This window comes from Anopheles coluzzii, chromosome 2 (assembly GCF_943734685.1).
Source record: "Anopheles coluzzii chromosome 2, AcolN3, whole genome shotgun sequence".
NCBI lineage: Eukaryota > Metazoa > Arthropoda > Insecta > Diptera > Culicidae > Anopheles > Anopheles coluzzii.
In genome coordinates this window covers 69,351,037-69,375,135 of record NC_064670.1, presented here as the reverse complement: position 1 = coordinate 69,375,135, position 24,099 = coordinate 69,351,037, and positions in this window count along the sequence as shown.

Below are 24,099 nucleotides of genomic sequence, written 5' to 3'. Positions count from 1 at the left end.
GGAGATTGTCAAATTCGGTGGGACAACCGATGATCCAACGGTTCCGAATGGCTCTAAACGGCTCTATAGGCTTCGGACGGCACCGAACGGAACTGTTGGTTTGATTTGGCCGGATTCGAAGTCGGAATAGCTATGATCGGAAATGGTTTTGAGCCGTGGATGCGATTCCGGCAATCAATCACTAGTTGTTGCAAAGTTTCCTAGTGTATGTATCAAGTTATTTTCATTCCTTTTTCGTTTGTAGCCAGTTGACGCAGATCTATATTTCCATACAGAATGTGCAATCGAGTGTGCACAAAATTATGCTAATATTCAGAATTTAATCGAAACATAATACCACTGAGTTTGCATTCGATTTCATGTTTCTTACGGGTCTCGATTGATATGTACGTTTGTGTAGAATAAGTTTATGAGATGTTATGGGTACATTCATAGTTTCGAAAAATATACCAACAAAAGGATTGTTCTTCTTTGGAAAATTTAATACACTTTGAAATAGTAATAACAGATTTATGGTTTGCAGTGCTTTTAGCAATTCTCAAAACACTCTCGCGGGCCGCATTCAGAATCGACGGGGGCCGCATGCGGCCCGCGGGCCGCCAGTTTGACATACCTGGTCATAGTCATTCTAACTAGCCTTATCAGTTTGGCCGGGATTCCAAATGAGCTCATAGCGTCGTACAGTTTTACCCTGGCTATGCTATCGTATGCGGCTTTGAAGTCTATGAAGAGATGGTATGTGTCGTTTCTGTATTCAGCCATCTTCTCCAAGATCTGCCGCATGGTGAAGATCTGATCAGTGGTTGATTTTCCGTTTCGGAATCCTCTTTGATAGTTTCCTACTATCTATTCGACGTGCGGGACAAGGCGATCCTGAAGGATCAGGGAGAATATTTTATAGGCAGTATTCAACACCGTAATACCCCTGTAGTTGTTGCAGTCCAACCTGTGAAGCGTTCCGCTCACGCTATAAAGCGCAACGCTAGGATAAAACAAAGCGGCGCGTTAGTGATCGCGCGGAGGACAACGTAAGGATCGACGAAAGATTGTCAAAGATAGAGAAATTGAGAAGAAGCAGAAGAAGGGGGGGTCGTCCGGTCATTCCTCCTCGGGAGAGAGGTCAAGTGGTGGCAAACTTGGATACGAAGGAGGATTAACTCGGTGGACGGGAAGCTAGAAGGTGCAATAAATTGGTTATTAACACGGTGTAACAAAAAAAACTAGTTTCTTTTATTAATATAAAGTGTAGTTTAGTTCATCTGGTGACAGCGGTAAAGCAAATATTTGCATGGTGATTTCTGGCTGGTGCTAAAATTCAAGTGGCTAGGTGATAAAGTAAATTGGTGAAAGGTAAATCGCAGCGTAGTTATAGTAAAATTTAGTGATTAATTAGTTAGTGATTATAATAGTGATTAACACATAGTGAAGTTTTTGGTTTTGGATTTTTCAGTTTTTTTTATTAAACATATTTTTTAAATATATTTTTTTGGGTTATTTTAAATATTAAAGTTATTTTTATGTATACAATAAGTTTAAAAGTAGTTAAATAAGTCAAATAATTATTGCGTATACAGCATTTGTATAAGAGCATTGGTACGGGAATGAACGACAGAGTGCTGGCGCTAAGGAATAGAGCTGTTCGAATTAACAATAGTTCGGATAATATTAACCAAATTCACAATTTGCACGATTTCAATTCAACTGCAATAAGTGAATCAAACGTAAATAAAGCTTATTGTTACAAGCAACGACTTCAAATACTTAAGGCGGAATTTTTTAACCAAAGTATTGAGATTGAAAAAGCTTTGAATAACACATTAACAAATATGGAGTACGCGTTCCCAACAGAGAGAGCAATGATGTGCATTCCGGACTTTCACGGTGAATCGAAAGATTTGGAAAGATTTTTATATCAAATCGACTTCTTTGCTAAACGAATCCCTGAGGGGGAGTCAGAGGAAGAGCTTATTCAAGTAGTAATGTTCAAACTTAAAGGAAAGGCTGCAAGTTTGTTTAATCGCATTGTTGATGAAAGTTGGGATAATGTGAAAACAAATTTAATCAAGCAATTTGGTGAAAAGGTTAACGTGGAGGCCATTTTCCAACAAGTGGAAACGCTACAGCAGGAGTTCAATGAACCTTTCACAACGTATAAGGAAAGAGTTCTAAAATTAAAAGAGCAGATCATGAATAACTATGCAAAAAACGCAGAAGATTCATATGCCATTAAAAGTTTAAAAATTCATTTCTTAGCTGGACTCAAAAATCAAGAACTGAAAACACTGGCTCGAACCAACAAGCATCTCGAATTTGATGATTTGTTAGATTACCTCGAAGAGGAGGTGGTGCAAATTGAGCACATTCGAAAGATTGAGGAAAGGTTAAATCGAAGCCAAGTTTCCTCACACAGTTTCCTCACACATGATACACACACCAATTATCAACCCAACCTGGAGGAAAGTTTCATAGATGATAATGTGCAACAACCGATGCAAAGTAGAAATTGTCAACACGGTAGTTTTTACAATAGAGATAGATTAACACGCTGCGATGAAAGTAGATGTAATAATTTACGGGTAGATAAGGGTAATTTCCAACCTCAACACAACAGTACCACTTATTATCCTAACACTTCAAGAAACTTTTCTCAACCTAAACAATTCACTTCATATGGCTCCTCATATAATCAACACTCATCACAACACATAAACTACCCAAATAATCAATCCTCCTTCCAACGTAACCAACATCAAAGTAGTTATTTGCAACAACCACAACAATCAAAACCATAACACCCAACAAATACCAAAACATAACCCATATCACAACGATAAAATACAGCAACAGTTATGCCAGAACCAACAGCAAAAAAACTAAATATTGGAACATTAGATATTGCTACTAAAACCTCTAGTGTTCCCATAGAAAAGAAAAATATTTTTCATATAAGCCATCCAGAGTCAAATCATAGTCAGGCAGAGCCAACAGATGGGGATTATTATGAAAACATTCAGGTTAGTTTCACAAATGAAGGAAAACCAATGGCTAATATTTTATCCGAGCATCGTGAAAAAATCGAGCTAAAATATTTAATAGACTCTGGAGCTTGTTTCAATGTGCTAAGCTGGGATGCAGCTAAAATATTAGGGGAATCGGCTATTAATTATACCGATAAAATAACGTTGTCAAGTTTCGATGGAAGTTGTGTTGAAACTATGGGTTCAATGTTAGTACGCTTGTACATTGGAAAATTTATATATTGTGAGAAATTTCACATAGTGAAAGTTCTTTTGGTACCGGGAATTATCGGATCGAACTTTTTAAGAAAATATGCAAGCAAGGTTGAAAGACATTTTCAAAACATTCTTTTAACAAAGCCGCACAACGAAGAAGAGTGTAAAGAGGGTAATAATTTAGAAGGGAATGATGAAAACGATAAGGAGGTATTCTTGGAGAAGATAAACTCAGAAGAGAATGCACATGAATGCCTCTCTTACTTGGAGGAAAAAGATGCAGATTGCGATTTACTAGGTAAGGGGAAAGAGGCAATAGGTGAAGCAAGATATAAAGAATTATTAAACAAAATTAATACCAACCATTTAGATTTGCATGAAAAAACATGCATCACAAAAATAATAATGGATTTTTCTGATACATTTTACTTGCCGGGAGATAAGCTCACATTCACTGAAGCAACTAAACATGAAATAGAAACTAGTTCAAATATACCAATTTACAAGAGACAATACAGATTCCCGGCTACAATAAATGCGATAATGGAAGAAGAAATTGAGGAAATGTTAGCACAAAATATAATACGACCAAGCAAAAGTCCGTGGAATTCACCTGTCATGTGTATCCCGAAAAAGACGGACGAAAATGAAAAAAAGAAATATCGTATTGTTGTAGATTTCAGGGCACTAAATCAAATAACTAAACCATTTATCTATCCTATACCTAGAATAGACGATATAATGGATAATATAGGCAAAAGTAATTTTTTTTCCACTATCGATCTGAAGTCCGGTTTTTTTCAAATATTAATAGATCCTAAAGATGCTGCAAAGACAGCTTTCTCTACAACTAGAGGGCATTATGAATTTACACGAATGCCTATGGGACTAAAAAACAGCCCATCTACGTTCCAAAAGCTGATGAATACCGTCATATATGCTATACAGCCGGTAAAAGCATTTGTCTATTTAGATGTCATTGTAGTTTTTGGTGAAACCATAGAAGAACACAATATCAATTTAATTAAAATTTTTAATGGTCTAAAGCATTACCACCTAAAAATAGAACCATCTAAATGCAAACTATTACATAAACAAATAAATTATCTGGGGCATACAATCAATTCAGAGGGAATTAAACCTACAAAATCTAATATTGATGCAATAGCAAATATGCCAGCACCAAAAACATTAAAGCAACTCAGATCGTTTTTAGGTGCTATTAACTTTTACGGAAAATTCATTCCCAATGTTTCCGAGGTACGAAAGCCCTTGCACGAACTTTTAAAGAAAGATTCGAAATTTGCTTGGGATGAAAACTGCGATGAGGCTTTCCAAACACTTAAATTTTTTTTAATTTCTGAACCTATATTAGTACGACCAAATTACAATGATATGTTTATAATCACTACAGATGCCAGTGATTATGCACTTGGAGCAGTGCTTTCTAATGAAAAAACTAAAGAAAAACCTATTGCATATGCTAGTAGATCTCTTGTAGGGGCAGAGAAAAGATACCACCCTATCGAAAAAGAATTATTAGCGATTGTATGGGCAGTAGAACATTTTAAGCACTATGTATATGGTCAGAAATTTGTTATCTATTCTGATCATAGACCGCTTGTTTCTATTTGGCGCCTCAAAGAAAATTCTACGATATTAACAAGACTAAGACTTAGATTGCAAGGTTTAGAATGCGAAGTACGATACATGAAAGGAAGAGAAAATGTAGTCGCAGACCTTCTGTCTCGGCTTCCGGGTGTGGAAATGAAAGAGATAGAAGCTGAAAATCACACATTAGCTGTTGTAACGCGCCAGCAAATGAAAAACAATATAATTTGTGAAAACAATAAGCAACATAAAGCTACGGAAGAGACATGTGAGAATTTAGAGCAACAACACTGGGAGGATTTATTAAAAATAACTATCGACAACGATCCAAATGAGAACGAAATGCGAAGGAAAGAACGATTGAAGGATATGCAACAAGTTGATAAAACTAAATTTAAAAATTACAAACCGGGCAATGAGAGAATAGAAGTAGATAGAAGTGAGATAGAAACAGTTTTGAAAGAATTTCACGACGCACCTTTAGGAGGACACGTAGGGGTACGTAGGATGAAAAAAAGAATAAAAGAACTGTTTTACTGGAAGGATATGAACGTCGATATAGAAAGATACGTTAAAACGTGTAGATCTTGTCAATGTAACAAAATTAGCCGGTACAACAAAATACCCATGCAAATAACAACCACTTCAAATAACCCCTTTGATAAGCTATACATGGATATTGTCATTCTCCCGGAATCAGAAAAGGGTAACAAATACGGACTAGTGATTCAGGATGACTTAACAAGATATTTAATAGTTTTACCAATGGAAAATCAAGAGTCAACAACCGTAGCAAAAGCATTTGTCGAAGGAGTTATATGCTATGTTGGAGCTCCTTTGGAATTAGTAACCGACCAAGGGACAAACTTTATGAGCCAGGTTATGAAGGACACTTGCAAACTGTTGAAAATTAAAAAAATAAACACTTCGGCATATCATCCTCAAGCAAACCTCGTAGAACGAGCTAATAGAGAGCTAAAAATTTACTTAAGACAGTTTGTAGGGCAAAACTATAAAACATGGGACAGATATCTACCATACTTCGCATTTGAATATAATACTACAGTAAATACATCAACCGGATTTACCCCATATGAGCTAATCTATGGCAGGAAGGCAAGATTACCGACATCAATTTTTAACCAAAATAGTAATAAGCGAGTGTATAATGATTATTGCGAGGAACTGAAATTAAGATTAAACGAAATGCATATAATAGCAAAAACAAATCTAATCAAATCAAAAGAGATGAGGAAACAACAATATGATCAAGATGCGAAAGAATGGAAGCCTATGTGGGGAGAAAAAGTGTTGGTAAGAAATATCCCAACAGGTGCAGGACAGAAGCTACAAAGCCTGTGGAAAGGTCCGTATGAAGTAGTAGAGATTCCCAGCGACCAAACATGTGTCGTAAGAAATGGAAAAAGATTCGAAAAAGTTCACAATAATAGGTTAAAAAGATTCTATGAGTGATAAGTTTAGGATTTAGCTAGGTAAAAAAAAAAAAGAAACTCTGTGAATTCTCTTGAAATACTTCATACCCCTATTATCATTAAAATATTAATAAGTTCACTAGGTTTAGGTAGGTTAATTCATTAGGTTTAGGTACGCTTTTTCACTAGGTTTAGAAAGGTTTCATCGCTAATTTTAGGTAGGCTCTTTCACTAGGTTTAGATTGTAGGTAGCTTTAAGTACGCGTAGGTTAAGATTACTTTTATAACGTTATTTGGAAAAAAAAACACTAGCACACACATACACCACATTATGCCACTGTAAGCCACTAACAGTTACATTCCATTTTAGCAACTGCTTGGTTTTGATCTCGGAGGGGTTTGATAGGCGATCCGGAAGCCTCGCGCTCAACGTATCGTATGCGTAGGCGGAATGATTATGTGAAGAAGATGATCGATCATTTGTAAACGTTGATCGAAGAGAGCGATGATTGAGAGAGATGAGAGGTGAAGTTACATGTATTGTACACCAGGATACAACGGTAGTAGTATGGCTAAAAACTCAACGGAAAAAAGGTTAGAATGGGTCACAAAGAAAAATAGATATCCATATTACGTACTATTTCCGCGCACACACACTGAGTATAGCCCAACGGAACGACGATAGTAACGAACGATGATGATATGACAATGAAGAAGGGATAGCGATCGCTGAGCGATAATCATGAATCGATGACGATGTGTAGGGAGCCGAATGGTATGTGGATCAGCACAGCAGAACACCGTACAGCTAAAAGTCGGTGATAGAGAATGTTATTAGAAGGATTAGGAAAGCAATATGATAACCATGAAAAACTACTTAGTTAAGACACTTCGGCGAAGTTAAAGGTAGGTTCGGTATTGCTGCACGAAAGGATGTTTCCGGAATGAGCTATGACGTTTGTCACGAGGTGAAGAAAAAAAAAAAAAAAAAAAAAGGGTAATGAGATGAAGCGTTCCGCTCACGCTATAAAGCGCAACGCTAGGATAAAACAAAGCGGCGCGTTAGTGATCGCGCGGAGGACAACGTAAGGATCGACGAAAGATTGTCAAAGATAGAGAAATTGAGAAGAAGCAGAAGAAGGGGGGGTCGTCCGGTCATTCCTCCTCGGGAGAGAGGTCAAGTGGTGGCAAACTTGGATACGAAGGAGGATTAACTCGGTGGACGGGAAGCTAGAAGGTGCAATAAATTGGTTATTAACACGGTGTAACAAAAATAAAACTAGTTTCTTTTATTAATATAAAGTGTAGTTTAGTTCACCTGTCTCCCTTCTTGTATACGGGGTAGATGATGCCGAGATTCCAATCACAAGGCATCGATTCGCTATCCAACACCTCAGTAACAATTTGATGAATCTCGTTTTCTAGTCGTGCACCTCCATTCTTGACCAGTTCAGCTGCAATTCCGTCGGGTCCGGGTGCCTTGTTATTTTTCAGCCGACGGATAGCCTTTCGTGTTTCTTCTATGGTAGGTGGCAGTAGCATGACACTATCTGCTAGTGGCGCTTCTAGCTGTTCGTTTAACTGGTCGTTGAGTAATTCATCAAAGTACTGAGCCCACCGCGAGAGGACCTCTAGCTGGTTACTGACCAGATCTCCATCCTTGTTGCGACAGCAGGTTACCTTAGGTACAATATCGGACATAAAGATAGAACCCTGGTGTTTTCAACGCACCTTGCACTTGTTTTACCACGTTACTTGTGTTTGTGTGTGTGTATGTGTGTGTGTGTGTGTGTGTGTGTGTGTGTGAGTGTGTGTGTGTGTGTGTGTGTGTGTGTGTGTGTGTGTGTGTGTGTGTGTGTGTGTGTGTGTGTGTGTGTGTGTGTGTGTGTGTGTGTGTGTGTGTGTGTGTGTGTGTGTGTGTGTGTGTGTGTGTGTGTGTGTGTGTGTGTGTGTGTGTGTGTGTGTGTGTGTGTGTGTGTGTGTGTGTGTGTGTGTGTGTGTGTGTGTGTGGTAAAAAGAGAGTGTGCTTTTTAATGTGTATTTGCAAGTGCGCGGGTTTGTGTCTGAAAAACGTAGCTTGCTATGGTTTCATATTGCATGGAAAGTATTCTGATAATGTGTGTTATCATGTGAGACAGCGTGCGTTTGCACTTGGATAAAAGCTAAAGTTTGCATCGACAGCAGCGCTTGTTCCTCGGAAGAAACCGCAAGTGTGCTGGTTGATGAATGTGCATGCGCAGCGATGTGAAATGGACACGCGCACAACAGCAATGAACTCGGCATTCCCTTACAGGTGTTTCTCCAGTGCACGCCATAGAAATGCCTGCGTGCATCTCTGCGTTGAACGTTGTGTGCGCATGTTAAACTTTGTGCGTGCATTGAGCTGGCGCGCAGTTGTTCTTTTCAATGGGCGTTTTGTTTCATGAGCGCGGCAGTATTCGGTTCTCGATTTAAATGGGTAGACACTCACTCGCTTACTCATTGATAGTTTTTATCCATACGCTTTTTTTGCTGCTCTACAACGATGTAATTCATCACGTGTAGAAGCAGAACGCAGGCTGAGCACGGGATCAGCCGTGTCCAACTTTTTAACCAGCGCGTTCTTGACGGTCCAAGCAAGCAATTTTAGTAACAATGGGTCGAGGTAAACATTGTACCGATGATCAGCGCCATATAATAAAGCGAATGGCGGCTGCTGGCATTAAGCGCAAAACGATCGAGTTTGTAATGGAACGATCGCGCACTTTTGTCGCAAACGCGCTTCGGACATCCGAAATGTGTTTGGACAACCAAAACGCGCTTGGACAACTGAAACGCGCTTGGACAACCGAAACGCGCAAGTCAACCGGACGTCCTCAGAAGACCACGGCGAAAGAAGACCGTAAAGTTGTTAATAGATCGAAAAAACACTGATCGCGAGGGCGGTGGTTCTGCTTATTACATCAAAAACCTTACCCAAAACACAGAAAAACTACTAACAAATCTATACGAAACGACATACTTGTGAAACAAACACACACACCAATACACATTCAAACATACATACACACACACACACATGCACACACACACACACATGTTCACACACATACACACACACACAAACACAAACACACAAACCACACATAAACCTGTCCCAACAGGTGCATGCTGCGTTGAAAACACCAGGGTTCTATCTTTATATCCGATACTGTACAACGTTGTTGCGGTGACCTGCTATCGCTTGGTAAAACTTTCGTGTCGGTCCGTACGCCTCTCTGGTTTGCTCGAGTTCCCGCATGTTTTGCTCTTCCAAAGCATGCTTCTTGGAGCGGTGAACTCGTTTCTCTTCGCGTCTGAGCCGTGAATATTCCTCTGCGCATGCCCGCGTTCTATGCCGTTGCTGCATTGCTCGGTATGCAGTATTCTTACGTTTGGTCATTTGTCTGCATTCATCGTCGAACCAGCCAGATTTGGTGTTGCCACGACGTGGTGGGAGTATATTTCTTGCACAGTTTATTATTTTTGTTTTTAGAGCGTTCCACCTCTCGCTCGTAGTTTCATATCTGTTTTCTGGTGGTAGAGACTCTTCTAAAGCGGCTTTGAATTCCTGTTGGACAGTAATGTCCCTTAGAGAGTCCGTGTTGAGCCGAGGCTGCGTGTTTTCTCCGCCCCCATTGGCGCGGGGGCGGGCGATTCTACAACGTATCACTAAGCCAACCAAGTAGTGATCGGAATCGATATTGGCTCCTCGATAAGTTCTGACGTTTAACAGGCTCGACTGTCGTCGGCGGCTTAATAACACGTGGTCGATCTGGTTGAAGGATTCGCCCTCCGGGTGCGCCCACGTCATTTTGTGGATGTCCCTCCGCGCAAATTTGGTACTTCCTACAACCAGATTGTTTGCTGCGGCGAACTGGACCAATCTACTACCATTATCGTTACTGTGCTCATGCAGACTGTGACAGCCAGTGTATTGGCGGTACATTGGCTCCCTACCGACTTTTGCGTTGAAGTCCCCCAGGATGATTTTGAGGTCATGCCTGGGGCACGCATCTATAGTTCTAGCGAGGCGGCCGTAAAAAAGGTCCTTCTCCTCTTCCTCTTCAGCCGGGGACCTACGGCGAAACCCGTTCCGAGCACGTGGTGGCGGTCGTGGCAGCTGTAGTAAATGTCGTAGCATTGCTTACCTCGCCTGTTGTGCACACCGTTCCCTAGACTCCGAATCTCTTGTAGAGCTACGAGGTCCATGCTCAGTGTGGCTAAGGCATCATCAAGTTTTTTCAAGGCTCCAGCTTCGCTTAGAGCGCGTACGTTTCATGAGCCCATTTTTAGAGTAGTCCGAGGGCATTGCGTATGGTCGGTATCGTTGGGTCCGTTTCGAAAATTACTTTGGCTTTCTGTAGTCGATTGCTGAATAGAAGAATTGACGAATAGAAGCAATTAAAAAGTAGTAACACCTTCAGTTGGCGATTTATAAACTAACATGTGCTCCTAGCTGCACCATCAACTGTATTGGATTCCGGTGCTCGTGGAGTGCAGTGCCGCCTAGCGCGAATAATTATGGATGGCAGTAACTATAGTTGTCGACACAATCTGTTGCATCGTCGATAGAATATGTTTCAACTGTTCCAGTTGTCATCCGTCTGCCACTATTCCACTCGTGATCCGTTCTCCAGCCAACATGATCCATGTCCATAACAAACAACTGTTGACGAGAACTGTTGCATCAGACTCAACGGCTACCGGAGCATATATTTGTTTCTGTATAAGACGAATATAAATATAATGGATGAAAGTGTGCAGAACATGCCAACCTTTGGTTATTGAATATTCTCTAAGCAGCTAACGTCACAAAAATGTAAACAACACAGACGATAATCAGCAGCTAGTATCCAGTGCAAATAAAACCGTAAAGATACAGAAAGCTGCTGTTTTGTTATCCAGAGTCATCTGTTGATATAAAAGGCAGCATTCAATGTGTAGTTATGCTATTGTTGTTTCACTTCTATCACACGCAGGAGTATTTTCGCTTTACGAATAGCGTACATTCCGATACCATCAGGATGTCAACAACACGGTGATGGTGAAACGACCAAGGAGCAAAAACACAGCAATAAAACCACATTTCCAGTTAATTACACAACGCTGAAGGATTTCGCACTCAATACAATGCGCAGCACCAGAGGCGGATCTAACAGTAGGCGGACTAGGCGGTCGCATGAGGCCCCGCCAATTTAGGGGCCTCGTAGATCGCTAGTCTATAGTATGCCGTATGGACAGAGTTGGGGCCCCGAAAATTTCGTGGGGGGGTGGGGGGGCACCCACAGCTCCGGAGCCGGCTCCGCACCAACGGCTTCGGAGCCGGCTCCGCACCAACGGCTTGAGAGCCTTGAGAGCCTTCAGAAAAAGGCGTCGGCTCCGGACTAACGGCTTTTCACTCACGGCTCCGTTATAATGGCTGCGGAGCCGACATCGGGCCCACCGTTCGGAGCCGGCGACGAAACAACGGCTCCGAACAAACGGCTCTGCACTAACGGTTCAATAGAGACATCATTGTATGATAGCGTAATAAAAAAACGAATATATCTTCTCGCACGTGTGGAAGCTAACACACGATATGATTGCAGTATTGACATACATGACGTTGTGTAGCATTCGTTAGTCTCGTCTTTCTTAACAATATTCAAAACTAATCGATGTTTTTTTTTGATAAATTCTTTTAAACATGACGTACTCCGTTATTTACGGATTTCCTCGATTGAAACTTCATTGAAAAAGTTCTTTTGGTCCTTTGTGTTAAAACCGTCTCCGGAGCCGTTGAAGCGGAGCCGGCTCCGGAGCCGTTGGTGCGGAGCCGGCTCCGGAGCCGTTGGTGCAGAGCCGGCTCCGGAGCCGTCGGAGCTGAGCCGGCTCCAAAGCCGTTGGTGCGGAGCTGGCTCCGGAGCCGTTGGTGCGGAGCCGGCTCCGAAGCCGTTGGTGCGGAGCCGGTTCCGGAGCCGTTGGTGCGGAGCCGGCTCTGGAGCCGTCGGAGCGGAGCCGGCTCCGGAGCCGTCGGAGCGGAGCCGGCTCCGGAGCCGTTGGTGCGGAGCCGGCTCCGGAGCCGGCTCCGAAATTGCCTGGAGCCGGTCGGAGCCGTTTTGCCCATCACTAGTGTATGTAGTCCAGGTGGTCTCATAGCATTTTTTTATAATCAATTTTGAATTTTGATCACTTTTTGACAGAACGAGTGAAAACTTTTGCTCCAACGAGCTTTCTAGAGGCTTGACGAATACTCAAAACACTCTTAAAATCTTCATTCAAAAGTAGAAGCGATAAAAATCAGCCTTCTAAATTGGGATCAGATCCTTGGGATAAGCCCACCTGTATATTATACTCACTTAGATAGCTGCTCGAAAACTGCAATACAATGCAAACAGCTGACAGGCTGAAATTGCAGCCTACGAACTTCAAACGGAAAGAGCCCCATTGTAAAATATTTACTTGATTCAAAGTGGGTTACGTCTACAGCCAATCGTTGCCATATTCTTTTTACTTCGAGATCACCTAGCTCGTGTGTGGTCGGTGCTGGGTCGATAGATTGACACTGTATGCATTCGCGTACGCGCTGCGATATTTCATTTCTATGTACTGTTGGATCTACCAGTCTTGCCAGATAGATTGAACAATCTACGCCAAAATGATGATGTTCATGCAACCTCTTCATATGCCACGTGTAACTCACGTGTGATCGGTTTAGTGAGCCATGATTTTTTCACTCGCGTCAAGGCATCCGCTTTGTTCTTTTCGGACTGAACAAAAATCACGTTCAACTCCAGTGCATATTCGTTCATGAGTTCTCGTATTGTGCCCAAACGTCTTCTGATCAACATCTCTGAAGCACCAGAAACCTTGGCTCTTGGTCCCAAATCACAGGCCGATCGAAGCCAGCTAACTACAGTAGCCGAATCACACATCACTTTCAGCTTACTCAAGCCCCATTTTAGTGCAAGTTTGATTCCCCTCATCACCGCGTCTAGCTCCGCAATGTTAATATGGCCAACATCTGTTTCTTTTCGCAACCAAGCCGCTCTTCTACTATCTCGCCACCTATTTCCAAGACTACACCGTATGCTACAGAGCGAGCATCACACCAAACAATGCCTTCCACAGCATCTGGTGGCACCATCCAACAACCTCTAACCGGATCATCGCGTTGCACTCTTTCTAATATTTCCCGTAGGATCATCATTGCCTTTTCTCCAACACCATTGTCGCTGCCCCTGACAATGGTTTTTCGAGTAGCTGCAAGCGACGCGCAACCAATTAGCCACTGGGTAGTGTCCCACCAGGCGTCCACTTACTTACTTACTTATCCGGCGCTACAACCGCTTTGCGGTCTTGGCCTGCCTCAGGAGTGTCCGAAACCGCTCACGGTCTCGCGCCTTCGTCTGCCAGTCCGTTATCCCGGCCTTAATGGCGGACGCCTCCACGCCATCTTGCCACCTCAATTTGGGCCTACCACGCCTCCTCTGTCCTTGTGGACGGCCTAAAAAGACTTTACGGGCTGGGTCGTCCGTTTCCATGCGTATAACATGGCCAGCCCACCGGAGCCTGGCGAGCTTTATACGCTGTACGACAGTGAGGTCGCCGTACATCTCGTATAGCTCGTCATTATAGCGGCTCCTCCATTGTCCTTCCACACATACAGGCCAGGCGTCCACACACAGAGAAAAATTCCCTCCTCGTCAACACGTGATCAGGGAAAGTCGGCAAATCAGTCCCACGACGAAACAACACTTGCCTTTCGTTCTCGCTAAGTTCTAGCCCAAGAACTCGCCCTCCATGCAAATGTACTGGTGGTTTCGCTTCTAGCCCATACCGCTTCAGGTGGTTGACAACTTCGCATGCTGAGACCACACTTTCATCCACAATAATATCGTCAATGTAGCTACCAGTGCTTCGTCTGATAGTGTCATTTTGAGATAATACATATTCAACTATTTTACCCATGATTTTTGGTGTACTACCCAAAGCCCAAGCGTGTTAAGCAATAAGATCGGTTTTTGAAACATACGTGTTGAAAGTTCCAGAGGCTAGGATCGATCCGTACCTGAAGATAGGCAGATCGCAGGTCCACCAACTTTAAGGGTCCCTTCATACTCCGCCACCTTCGTTTCATCGCAGGCAGGAGCATCCAATCCAGGGTTCGATCGAACAAAGCTTTTAAGTTCACGATAGTCAAGAACCGGTCTAATCTTGTTATTGTTCGGTTGTTCTACCGCCATGAGTGGTATCCTACCGTATTCCTGTGACTTCCATGGTCACAGCCAACCATTCTCAATTCATGTTTGAACCTCTTTATCGAAACGATCTTTCTTTACAGGATGTTCAACGCTGTCGTAACTAGCGGTAGTGTTTCTCAGCATCGCAGGGTCTTTTTTCCATTTCCACCGTGCAGTCCACTCTTTCCCATCAAAGCTCGCCTCAAAATCTCTATCGTCTATTGGCACTGCTGTTGGCACTGCTCCACATGCCGCACCACACGATGGCTTCGAGGTTAGCGCACGACTTTGTCTCCGTATCGCAGTATTGGTTCCCAGAAAAATTTCGGTGCTCGTAATCATTACGCCACCGAACAATTCTATAGCGTCCATTCCAAGCACTACATCAACGCCATCGACCAGCTTGTCCAAAACAAGATACTCGATGCGGGCTGACATTCCAGAACATTCCGCCAGTACACGTGCATAACCTTAGCAAGAAACCCTGTCTTCATTAATTGTTACTATCGTTGCGAGCGGTCCAAACGCCGTAGATGTAGAGAACCGGGGTGAGATGTTCGATTTTCCACAGCCAATGTCGATAAGAGCCTGCGCTTGTACACCGTTTACAGCAACTCGAACAATAAGCAGCGCCTCTAAGCATGTCGTGGGAGATCCGCTGGCGCCGTAGAACTCCCTTGTCCGTTTCCCGCAGGGCAATAAGGCCGAAAATGCCCTACCTGACCACACGTCCAGCATAGAGGTGGTTGCTTTGGAGTTTTACACTTTTTTGCCGAATGCTGTCCCCTGCATCGCGGGCATACCTGCATTGTTTCTCCTTGTCGTTGCTCTGTATACCGCCAGTTAACAATAGCTGCTGCCGCCATGTTGTCGTTCACGCGCACTCTTTCATCTGTTTGCCGCTTCCCGTACTCGCGTCGCATCTAGAGAAGAGATCGCGTCCCATCTAGAAGCTTCTCAGTGTCGGTCTAAATTTCTGTCATCGCATGCAGCGCGCTTCTGACCGACAAGGGCAACCCGTGGCAGTATTGTGCACGTAACACCTCGTCGCCTTTGATGCCTGCGTCTTTTATTAAGCGGCATAATTTTTTGGTGATACTGTTCGGGTGGTTCGCCAACCCACTGTGCGCCAATGAACGATGCGTAAGATTCAGCCGGATCCGGACCAAAGGCTTTTCTAAGCGCCACCTTTATTGCCTCTGAATTTTTCTTCTTCTCATCGCTCAAGCGATCGTACACCAGGTTCTCTCCGCCATCCAAAAACAGCGGCAACAGTTCTGCAACATTTTTCACTTTGCCCGTAATGCCCGTTTATTTCTTCTTCATGCGGTTTGTCGCTTTGACAGATTGGCGTTGTCGGAGCTTTAGATTTTAGCTTATTTATAGCATCACCGACATTTGCTGGTAATGAAAACAAAGTTTTCTTATGTTTGTTGTGATATACTACCAAATCGTGAGAAGATGGTTGTATTGTTTTAGATTTATCTTTTATGAATCTATAACAGTAGGTGAACATACCTGTTAGAAAACGAAGCGGAAAATAATTAAGTGCCGAACACGTTAAAGGTTTTTTTGTTATACTTTAGCTGTTGCCAAAAAATTAGTCTGTTTATTCCGCCGGTTCGTTTACGATAATGCCAGAATTTGTCTTTCGAGACCGTTTTATCGTTTTTCACCTAGCTTTTTCTCCCTTTTTTCCTATCTCTTTTTCTCCTAAACAATTCCTAACGCTAATGTCGACAGGTCGTTGGAACCCTTCTATTATGCTGTTGTAAGGTTCCAACAATACCCTTGAATCTCTGCAGACCTATTGTTTCAACACCAAAAATGCATTTAGAAGTTTTGATTTTAATGTCGTTTTGTGACAGACGTTGTAAGACTTCTTCTACGTGTTTCTCATGTTGACAAGCATCTTTGCTTGCGATCAAAATATCGTCTATGTAAACAAAAACATAACTTACATCACTAAATATTCCATTTGTGAATCTTTGACATTTTTTACTTGCATTTCGAAGACCAAATGGCATTCGAGTAAATTCAAACAGTCCAAAAGGTGACAATTGCTGTTTTAGAGATATCCTCCTCAGCTACTGGGATGAGATGATACGCTTTGACTATGTCTAACTTCGAAAAGATACTGTAACCATTTAAATTTAATGAAAATCCTGAATATGAGGATTTGGATTTCTATCTGGAATCGTTATAGCATTTAATCGACGATAGTCTCCGCAGGGTCTCCAATCTTGATCAGCTTTTGCAACCAAATGTAATGGAGATGAAGCTGATAAAGATGACGGACGACAGATTCCTAAGTCCATCATCAATTGAAATTCTGCCTGAGCTGCCTTATATTTCACTGCGTCTAGACGCCTCGGCTTTGAAAAAGGCAGTGCTCCTCTGGTGGTGATGTAATGTACCACTGAGTGCTGAACTGGTTTGCTGTAATCCGGTGGAGCAGTTAGTGATGGAAACTTGTCCAATATGGTTTTGAACTTTCCATTTACTTGAAATAATGTTGGCGTCGGTGTATCGACACTAGCTATTGATCCTTTTGAAAAGAGACTGGTCAGAGGATCGATCACTTTTTTGTTTTTTTTAAATTCAAAAGGATTCCAAATTTTGCTAAAAAACAGCTCCAATTAGAGGTCTATTGACCGCAGCAAGCACAAATTCATGCTGAAACTTACGTCTCAACCCAAGGGGAAACTTTTAAATTTTTTGTTCCGAAAGTTTATATAGTGCTTCGGTTTGCGGCTGAAAGTTTATTAATTTGTGTTTTAGTTATTTTTCCGAACATATACTGAGGAATAACTGAAACATCTGCCCATGAATCCATTAAATAAGTAAGTGCACTGAGAGAATCATGAACGAAAAGTCGACAGGAATGTTTACCAATTGAAACTGGCAGGGTTGCTCCGATACCTGTCAATTTCGAAGCAATTTTTAGTTTTTTTCATTAGATTTCCAGAAAAACGGATTGACACAAGAATTTGCTTCTTTCCCATATTTTTGATGGTACCAACAGAACTTTGACTTGCTTGGGCGCCTTTGATTTTGATTGCGCTGAAATGATCTACTGGGTCTACTTACTAAATTTTACTTCTTGTCAATTCTCTTATTTCAGACTGTAGTGATGCAATTTCATCAATGCTCTGGGAAACTTGGGAAGAGTGTGTGTTGATTCGAATTTCATCTATGTTTTTTTTTCATAATGATGCTTGCCATATTTTGTCTGCAATTTTCAATAGCTCTGAAATATCTCTTTCTCCTACGGCAATCAAAGCTACTTCTATTTGCTTTGATAATCGCCCTAACCAAAGTCTTTTAATGAAACTTGTTGACAATTCAGTACTACCAGCGAGTTGTGACATTTTCCTGAAAAAACTGACGGAGAATCGTCTCCCATCTACGCATGAAAAACTAATCGTGAAATACGTTGTTCCTCGCTAACAGAAAAACGTTCTATAAGTTTGACTTTTAAATATTTATATCTATCTTCAGCAGGAGGATCTTGAATAATGTCCATCGCCCTCTCGAACGTCTCTGGTGCCATGGCACTCAGCAGGTGTATGCATTTGGTTTGGTCTCTGACAATGCGAGCGGTTTCAAATATCGCCTCCGCTTGTATAAACCATCCTACTGGAGAGCTAGCCCAGAATTGTGGCAACTTAATTGTTGAAATTTCCCCAGAAGCAGAGGCAGTAGTGAGTTCAAGCTTTTTGTCTAATGACATAGTAGCAATAATTTTACAATGTAATATGCAGAAAAAGAAAACTGAATGTGGGTAACTAAAATCTAACTGAATCTAAAATCTAACGATAAATGCAGGGATAATTTAATGAAATCACCAATCGCCCCTAGTCCTTTTTTTATGTAAACCTAGCTCATCGAACCCTATTGCATATTTAACATAAAAAAATAATTGAATCTAAAGATACATTAGGTTATACAAGCGTTTACGCAATATGAAATCGAAATCATTTCAAACGTTGTGCTTATACTAATTTTGTTTCACTTTAAATCACGCATGACATAATGTTACGCACCGCACCATATATTTTCAATTCGAATGTGGTATTTTAATTTGGAACGGTAAATGTTGTGCAAAAAAATTGTAATTGTTATTTTTTTTAACTAGATGCATTTTTACGTAATGCACTGCACAATTGCTCACTATTGTCTTATTCCTGTTCTTTATTTGGCAATACTCGTTTACTCACATGATACCTGTAGAGAACGCTGCAACTGCCGATGGCCGTGATGTGAAGCTGCTGATGTGGATGTTCGTACCGATCTTCATAAATCGGTGTGGCGACCGGGACCAGTATGTGTGTTGCAGAATCAGGCCTCTCGTGCCACTAGCTATGGCGATGCAGCGGAGTAAGAAGGAACGGTGGCGTGTCGATAACTGCGATCGTCTTTTACCGCTGGGTACGGCGATGATGAGTAGAATTAGTTGTCCCTTATCGTTGCCTCGACGGTTATTAGTGGCGATGACACCTCAAGGTAGATGCGAATACTGCTTCTCTCTCCAAATTGCTTTGTGTATGCGGTGGCTGCGCCACAAAATTGCTTCTTGTGTAGTGTAGCCGCGTTTTTATCGAATTAGGTCATTTAGGTTCGTTAAGCTACATTCGTTAAGTTAGATTTGTTACGTTAGATTCGTTAAGTTAGATGCGTTAAGTTTAATCTGTAAGTGTTAGTGTTAATTTGTATAAAAGTAATTAATAAACCCGAGCGGAGTCTCTTTTTCCGTTTGGACGTTCGACTGAACACACGTCCGTACACCAACAACATTACACGGCCAACAAAAATAGCGGCAGGCCTTTGGCGTAAGGTGTAACCAAAACGCTCGAGCTGTGCTCTTGTCGTACAGGACTGAACTAGAGAGCACGCTTTCTTTCTTTCTCTCTCTAACCCAAGTAAACGACGTTAATAATGCCAATGTGTGGCGCATTACCAGCGAGATATCAATGATCGCGTGAAGAATGGCATACACTTTCTCCGGTTTTAACTTGTGCGGCACCATCACTATATACGATCACGTTTTGACGGAACTTATTGATCATTGATTGATATCTTAGAAACTATTCATCGTATCCAAAAACGATCTTGGAGAGTTAGATTCAGCAACTCAAAATACACGTAAAAAAAGTTTTTCATATTTTTTTTATTACGGGTTCAGAAACTATTTCAGATGTTCAAAACTCAGAACATCGAAAGAAATCGATGGATTATATTAATCTTAGCATTGCGGCTTTTTTGCACCGTTCCTTCTGAAAATATTCAGCCGTACCGGCGAACTCGTTCGTTCCTGGGAACGTTCGCCGTGACGCTCATTTTCACTCATTTCATAGCCCTCTAGATCAAAAATTAGAAAACCGTATAGATTTTGTACTGGCCAACCTAGTGGTACAACCCTGTCCACTCATGAGCGACGAATGTTTCTCGTTGAACGAGTTCGCCGGTACGGCTGATTATCTATTTAAACTTTAACGTGTCTTAAGTGTATAAATTTACCAAATCAAAGATACATGGCCGTATCGGGGAGTTCGTTCGTTCCCGGGAACGTTCGCCGCGACGCTCATTTTCACTCTTTTCATAGCCCTCTATGATCAAAAATTAGAAGACCGTCTAGATTTTGTTCTGCCCAGTCTAGTGGTACAACCCTGGTCACTCATGAGCAACGAACGTTCTTCGACGAACGAGCTCCCCGATACGGCTGACTATTATTCATTACACGATATGAGCTCGGAGTTATTATTTTAATACATTTCATTTTTACTCCCCAGAATTTCAAGATTGTCTCATGAAAAATGAATAAAACTGAAAAAATGGTAAAAACAATAACAAAGGAAACATATATTGCATAGAAAATACAGTATTCAACATCATGAGCATGAATCTCACCGTGCGAAAAACCAGCGCATCCTTTCCTCAGCAGCGTTTGTATTCGACTGACCAAACCATGGGGAATTGTTCGGGTCTCGTCAACTGAACGAGAAAGCCCCGCTGCTTCCTATCTTCATCCATACATTCGCTCCGCGCACACACACATCTACACGCGCTGTGTTTGAATCTGTAGAACTTGATGCAGAATGCATGCTTTCTTGCACTGGCACAGAGTAAAAGGTTTGAGCGACTTCGGCTTTAACTGTTGGGACGTGCTATATCGTGAGCAGGTCAACAAGAGAGAGAGAGAGACAGAGAGAGAGTCACTTGGGTTAAGAATCAATATTATTATGCGAAATGTACCGAGAGATAGCAACACAAATTGAGATTAAAGCATCACTGAATACATAAAAACTCAAGTTGTAATTTAAAAAAAAAGTTTTTCTAAGTGAATAATAATAAATCATACACACATGAAAAGATTAGAGAGTATCATTATGATAAAATTTACATATTGTCAAAACAGTTAACGACTGCTCGATATCGCATATGGGCAAAGACCAGAAAAAAAAATCGAGCAGTATAATTAAACGTCGTTTGTTTAACGACGGTTTAGGACCAGACGTTAAAATAAAGAAATGAACTCAATGCGTTCGCCTTAACAAATTCGAGCAATTTTAAACGTCTCCCCGCTAAACAAATTCGAGCAGTCTACGAGCACGCCCCGTCAAACATTGCGAGGGTTGTGAATGCCCGCTGCGCAAATTCGAGCAGTTTCCAGCGCAGAAAATGCACCAAAATCTGCGCTGGCCAGCGCAGATTTTGGCCCGTTCCCCGCGCTGGACTTCAATCCTGCGCTGGGTCGAGCAAGTTTAGCGCCATCTGCTGGCGAAATGGACGAACTATTTATGGCGGCGGAGCAAAAAAAAACGGTCAAAAAATTTAAAAATATTGGCGCCCATTTTTTCGTCCGCTTCTTCTCCCTCTCTCACCCTGCCTTGCCTTACTTGCGCTTCTGCCCGTGCCTACCGCCGCCAGCTGATTGGCTGTTGCGGTGTATGCGTTGATACTCATATGTGCATTGCGGTTGTGTATTGTTATTGGTGGGTGTTAGCATTTATTAATTTGTGTGTGACCTTGAGACGCTGTGGTAGAAGCTGGATTGGGATTCAAAGTGTTATCGGTGTATTGATGGTTTATTTTATTTCGTGCCGCTGCTGATGAGACCATTCGATGCCCCTGCCAATTGAGGGTGAAGAAGCCTATTTAAAACAAGCGTACGAGAACGTCTAACACTAATCTAATATTTTTTTAATTTGAACATGTTTGATGCTTCAGCGACCGTCTAAGCATCATGTAGCACAGTGTATAGTGGCAATAAAATATTTTTTTTAATGTGCCGAAATCTGTCTCGCGTTTTCGGGTCTCGTCACACACACGCACACACACAGCGCGGGGAAAGTGACCGTTCACTCTATCATGTCGCGATTCCCCACCCCGCCCGGCGCTAGGGATGAGGATGCGCTACATGATAGCTGAACCAGCCTTTCTTCCGATAAGGTAGCCTGAATCGAGGTAGCAGCTACAAAGTCCATGCATTTTCGATCTCGCTACCTGAGAGACAACACAACCATTGGCATTGACATCTTTGCGATCGGCTCTGCTGTTGGGGGTATTAAAAAGACACACGATCTAACCAAACGTGCGTGTGATATATTGCACATTTATTTCGAATTCAGCTAGCGGACGCAAGTTGAAACAACATTTTGAATTGAATTCATACAAAAGAGGATTCTGGATTTGTTTATTACGGTGCGCGTATGGTGCTGCACCTGTCCGTCCAGAATCTGGTGGCTTGTTGGTTTGGAGTAGTTATCATGACGCCGATTGACCGGCAATGCCTTGGAATGGGTTCGGATTGGTAGGTTCATGTTTTGGTCGATTGCATTCCGTGCATTTGTCGCGCCACAGCAGTAGACCCGGCAGCACCAAAGTCAAAACAAAAACCTTCCCCGAGTGTGGACTGCTATGCTAAGTTCTTCTTATTATTATAATTATTATTATTGGCGTAATGGCCTACGCGATCATGCCGGCCTTTTCAGGACTTGAGTACCACGTAGCCGGATAGTCACCTCTTGCTACGGCGGACGGTTCATACGCGGTTAGAACCCACGACGGGCATGCAGATGTGCTGAATGATAGCGGTGCCGCGGGACCGCTCCTATCCAGCGGGCAACTTGCATACTGCCACACTGTCTCTTGCCCGATGCATACGCTGCAGGTAGGGGGAAGGATGGACCTCCACGATAAAAAAAATCGTCATGAACCAGCGGCGGACCTAACGGTAGGCGGACTAGGCGGTCGCCGATGATCTCTACAAGTGTACAGAGTATTAACGACAAGGGCCCCCGGAAAGATGGTCGTTGGGGCTCCGTGGCTGGAGAACCATTTGCATCTCCCCTTCCCCCATTGCTACTACAATTTTAGGGCCTGTGACCGATGATCGTAGGGGTCCCATGGCCACCCTCTCTCCCCCCCATCCGCCGGCAATTTAAGTATACCGTTCAATCTTCCAACAGCTGTGTGCCAGTACCCCCTGCTCCCGGTCATCAGTTACCATTGACAGGGGCCTCAATTCGTCTTTCCGCCTTTCATGAACACCTTCCTTTCTTTGACCGATGGATCATAACATTCCGGAAGAAAACACATTTGGAGAAAGTGTTGCACACACACGCACGCTCACACCCACGCGCGGATAGCTCAGGATATCTATGTAATCTACAGCATACGAAAGCAAAAGCTTAGGGTAACAAAGTTATGCTTAATGCTTAACACGTTCAGCACGATGACATGTCCCAGGGACTACCAGTGAACTTTCCAGGATGCTGGTTTCACAATCAGCTTGCGTTCTTGATGCTGGCGGAACGGAAAGTTGATTAAAATCAGCGTCGGGATAAACGTGTTAATGCGAATTAGGGTTCTGCGAGTGAGCTGGCGTTTCCTTGGTCATTTTTACATTGCAGTGTTTGAACTTATTGCGCTTTTTTGGTTTGATTTGTGAAAATACAACTTCATCGCCGCAATGTTTGTTAACGGCATTTTTAGGCGCCACAACAGCTCGCGAGCATTGACCACACGCGAGAAAGAGATAGCGCTATGGTGGGAAAAAGCACGGACGACGGCTGACAGCGATTGGCCGTCTGACGCACCAACACATTCAAACCTTCGACAGCGTGCTCAGGCGAGGGGTACGAGGCGGAGCCAGGGACGGGTAGCTCGACGAGCTGCTTGACAAATTTGCCGTTGGAGAGAAAAGGAAGGCATGATAAAATTCTCAGAACGCCATAACGCCTTCCGTCGCTTTGCGCAGCGGGAGGTATAACATTGCCAATTATAGCTTACTAAACACCTAAATTTTGAGATTTTATTTTGAAAAAATCCACAAAAATTTAAATAGTGATCTTTTCGACAAATCACACAGCAAAACAATAATAAATGAATAAAAAATAGATATTTTAAAATATTTTTAGAATATCTTAAGATTTCGAGCAGATGATACCACTTGCAACCCTCGCAATGTTTGACGGGTATTGAAGAAGTTTTTTAGCAGTTTTTTCGCTCTCAGTTTCATCGAGGGAATAGTCGTGCCGGATCCCAAATTTAAGTAGCTTTTCCACCGTTTTTTTA